This window comes from Pteropus alecto, unplaced genomic scaffold (assembly GCF_000325575.1).
Source record: "Pteropus alecto unplaced genomic scaffold, ASM32557v1 scaffold65, whole genome shotgun sequence".
In the NCBI taxonomy this organism is placed as follows: domain Eukaryota; kingdom Metazoa; phylum Chordata; class Mammalia; order Chiroptera; family Pteropodidae; genus Pteropus; species Pteropus alecto.
This window is the reverse complement of record NW_006439191.1, coordinates 5,732,937-5,737,690: the sequence shown is the minus strand read 5'-3', so window position 1 is coordinate 5,737,690 and position 4,754 is coordinate 5,732,937. Positions and strand designations below refer to the sequence as shown.

The following is a 4,754-nucleotide window of genomic DNA, read 5'->3' as shown; positions in this document are numbered from 1 at the left end:
TTCGCTGAGAATCGTCAGCACATCAGTGATCCTGTTCTGCTCAGTGGTTCACAATCAGTGATCCTGTTCTGCTCAGTGGTTCACAAAATGTATCTTCTTAAACAGTTATGGATGTGAGAGTGTCTTCCCGTATCCATAGGGGTCCTCAACCTTACCCTCTCACTGGAATCACCTGGAAACTTCTAAAAAGTACTGATGCCACAGCTTACACCTCAAAACTGAACTAATTGGCCTCAGGCGTGGCTGGGGTGAGGAGTGGGGGCGGGGGTGGAGTTTTGAAAACTTCCTAGTTAATGCTGGAGGGGAAGCCAAGGTTAAGAACCCCTGTACTCCATCGTGTTGGGTTCTGTTACTGGGCTTCCTGAAACGTGGTCTCTGGACCAGCAGTGTCCGCATCCCCTGGGGGGGTTTGTTAGAAATGCGCATTCTCAGGCCTCATTCCTGATGACCTCAGTCAGACCCTCATGGGGGCGGGCTCAGCAAGCCCTGCCGCTGGCTCTGAGCCTCACCCCAGCTCGAGGACCTTCGCCGTCTCACCATCCCTCGTCAGGCGTAACTCCCATCAGTTTAGTGGCTCTGTGACATCCTGGCGTTTTCAGTGCAGAAGAGATCCTGCGGGTTACGCTCTGGTCCTCCTGCGTATTTTCACGAACGGCGATTCTGAAACCCTCTGTGCAGAGAGGGCGATCGCCTGTGCTTTTCTCCCAAGAGCACCTGGGAGGGCAGGTGTTCCCTGTCAGTGGCGCTAAGGGCCGAGCGACTGTCTTTAGTGGCACAGGTGGCACCATCTCCCACTTGCTTTGTGTTGTCGATTATGGAGCTTTCTGGGTCCGTGGTTAATGAAGACACAGCTAAAGTGTTTTCTTAAAGTACAGTTTTTTCAAGAGATCGTAACTCTCATAATAGAGTGGATCCTTAAGCCTAAGCTTTTCTCAGTTTTAACTGAAGAACACAAGCCAAGTTAGTGTGGTGTAGGTATGAATGACCTTAATATTTTAATAGCTATACCTTCATATTTTATGGATGGTCATTATTGTATTTTATTAGCATTGTCTTACAACCATCCCTCATTTACTGGATCTTTATTTTCTCTATTCACATCTATAAATTGAAGGCATTAATACCTACCTCATAGAATGCTTAAGGATAAAATACAATGCAAAACCGCATGGGAAGTAAGGAAAAACAGTGATGGTTTGACTGCAAAGCTTCCCTTCACTTTGGGGCATTTAAAACAATCTCTGCAGCCTATTTACAAAATTGCAAACCTTGACCGTGAAACACTCCTCCAATCTTTGTGCCATTGTCCAACAGTAGTAGTATACTTATGTTGCCGAGTGTCTAAAATTTAAACGGTGAGTCATTTAAATTTGTTAAGTGAGTTTACAGAGCTCTGGGTCTGTCTACACAAAGATAAGCAAATATTTTGGGATAAATTAGGAAATACTGTGTATACCGACATTAAGAAGGAGGTTCTCAATATGAAAACCACTTCCATTTTCTCCACAAATGTTCCCCGAGAACTTACTGAAGTCAGGGAGCATGCTGGCTGCAGTTTGACTTAATCTTAATTTTATTAAAGCTTTGTTCTCAGAGGGTGGTGGATTGAGATGAATTCCTTATACGAATATCTGCTGCCTTAAGGGGACACCACATTTTTGGGGTGTGTGTGGGGCGGATTAAACTCCTTGGTCCTCGGAATGTTTTCTAAAGATCAAACAACTGTGTGAAAAAGTGTCCTGATAGTTGTTTTAAAAAATCGTCTAGCTTAAATATTAATAGCTCCACAATAGTTATTTACTGAGCAATAATGTGGATAGAGCAATTGAGTTCCATGCCCGATGATTCCTTAGGATGCTGAAATGCTACCAAAAGCTTAACAGAGCAAGGCGCAGGGTGATCCCTGGCGTCGATGGATAGTGCTCAGTTCTACTCCATATGGGAGAGAGCACCTTTCAAGGATTTTGAGCAGGAGACAGAGATGTCACTGTCCAGATTAGCACTCTGGACTTGCCCACCTGGCTGTGCTTGTAGCTGGCAGCTGGGTGGCACTCAGGAAGGCCTCCCTGCTAGCTACCTCGGCAGGCATCCCACCATGCTGCTTACTTAGCCCCAAAAAGGCAGTGAGGCAAATAAAGGGATTAAATTGTGAAAGTATAATGTAATAATCAGGGCGGCAATTGTAAGGAAGTTTGGAACAGCCCCTCCTCCCTGTGGCCAAATAGCGATAGCAATTGAACCCAGAGATGTCGAAGGTGGCCCCAGTCTATGGTGTCACCATGGATTCTTATTCCGATGCCGAAGGGACCATGGAATCCATTCTCATGCCTTGAGGCAACATTGCAGCCAAACTGTCTTTGACAGATAATAGCCTCTCCCTTCCCTCCTTTCAAGCTGTCCAGAGAACGAGACAGGGTTACACAACTCCGCTTACGAACAGATCTTTCCGCTGCCTCGCAACCCTTGTGGCCAGGACGTTATGTAAGTGTGGCGTCTGCCCTCCTGGACGACTGAGGGACATGTGCATCCCAAGGCATAGTCATGGGGAAGAGAGCCTGTTTAGGGCCTTTATTTCCTGTTAACATAATTTATTTTTAAGATTGGTTATACAAAATGCAGTCCATATAGATTTTGAAAGTCGGGAAAAATACTTCAGACATTTAAAGCCCAAAGAACATCTATCCAGAGCACATCTTGAGAAAAGTAATGAGAATTGTTCTTTTTCAAGCGAAATGTGGGATTCCGGTGGTGAAAGGCAATTAATCATCGATTTCAATGAAAGCCAACCAGAAAGGCATGTTTTATTGGTTGACTGTTTTTCAAGTTATCATTGGAAAACTACTTAATTAGGTCAGCACTTAGGGAAAAGTCAAGGTTGTTTTTGTTTTTGTTTGCCTGTTTGTTTGTTTGTTTTTTTGTTGACCGAAACCTTTTTAGAGGACTTGACATCCAGGCACGGTCACAGTGACAGCATGGCTTTCACTGTCCTTTTGTGGGCTGATTAGTTTATTCTGCTTTTTCTCTTCCTGCAATGTCGACCTCAGTTCATAAGTGAGCAGGTAGTTTTTGTTAATCTGCTCCTTAAGAGTTTTCCCTGGACCCTTGTTAAGGAGGCAAGACCAGGAGAATATGTTTTCCCCTAAGAAGTCAATACGTATTTTATTATTCAATACATAAAACACTAGCCCCCCTGTTCTTTTCTATAAGAATATGAAAAATACACACACACACACACACACACACACACACACACACACACACATGCATTTCAACTGCTCATTCTAGTGCTAGAGACAAGGCATTCTTTTTTTTCCTCCACTTTTAAAAGGAGGAAATACACAATAAAAAGTGTGTGTGTGTGTGCGTGTTTTAGATGTTCACCATAGCGTGGGTTTGGATTCACATAAAACCAGATCCCCGGGTCTCAGCCCCTCACCGGCTGAGACTTTAAGCCCTCGGTACCTCCATTTCCTAGACCCGTAGCTATTTGTAAATTGGCAACTTTGCTTGATATTCGCGGTGTGACTGGGGTCCTAGAGCCCTGGGTACCAGACATTCTAGCACAGAGAAGCGTCCTCGATGCCACACTCACAGGACACCTAACTTGCTCGGTTCACAGGTGCCCACCCTTGTGCTGTGACAATGCACCCTCTTCCCCTGTTGTTGCCCCTCACGCTTTTATACTGGGAGGTGTTTATGGAAATTTGATTGGTTTTGTTTTGTTGTATGGCGATCAGTGAACTTCTCTTTCTCTTTTATTTTCTGTGACCATGGATGGCAAGCTGGGCACATTGGGATGGGAGCCAGAGTCTTGGACCTGGCCCCAGTCGTCAGATTAAGCCGAATGTCCTCGCAGCATGAGATGAGGGCGGAATGGTTATGAGGACTGAGTCCCCTCCAGATGTCTAGGGGACCTGGGACAGGAGTGCAGTGGACACCCACGTACTGTGTATATAAACATTTAAAAGTTTATAAACCAAGATGGCGAACTGCTAAGCCAAACACGTTCTGTTCTCTTATTTGACACACATCCCTTCACGATGGCCTGGAGGGCCAGCTTTGCATCTTTAATGCTCAGGCTCCGAGGAGTTTTGTCTCTGAAAGGAGCAGGGGAAGGAGAGTCTGTGCTGGGCCCGCAGCCCATTTCTCTCGCTCTCCACCTCCCTCCATCTCGAGCATAGAGTGGACGCTCCTGCCCACATGTCTGCAGCCCGCTGACCCCCTCCAAACAGCTGTCCCTTGACCATGCCCTCACCTCCTCATGTGCGCACCGGAAGTCCAGTCCAGGCCGCTTTCCAGAGAGTGGACCCAGGGGAGGGTCTTAGAATGGGACATGTCATGCTTTAGCCAGGAAATTCAAGGGTCCCAGGGACTTGAGATCATGAAAGACAGGGGTTGGCTCCAGTAAGCTTGTCCCTGAGTCTGTTGAAGGGCTCCTTGGGCAGTGGAGGCCTTATTAAGCCCAGGGCCTTCCAGTAGGGGCTAAAAATGGCACAGACAGAAACCTAATGATCACCTCAAACCCAGGGCATTCAAGATTAGGCGTTTGCCTGCAAGGCATGTGCTAAAGGCCATGGACATATCCTGTGGTTCTGACACTGGTGACTCCTTTTCCACTCCGACCTGTGGACTCTCTCCTGAGCAGGTGGTGAAGTTGTGGAGCATCTTTCCTGGATGGCTCATTTTCTTTGCCATCATGTGCTATTTTGGCCTTAGAATCGAATATTTGCAGCACTGGAGGAAATAAAGGAATT

General features: G+C 46.3%; 1 protein-coding gene across 3 annotated transcripts in view; it reads left to right on the top strand.

Moving 5' to 3' along the window:
• Positions 1–4,754, top strand: part of ESRRG (estrogen related receptor gamma) — a 412,482-nt gene that overhangs the window by 255,351 nt on the left and 152,377 nt on the right. The window lies entirely within an intron of this gene.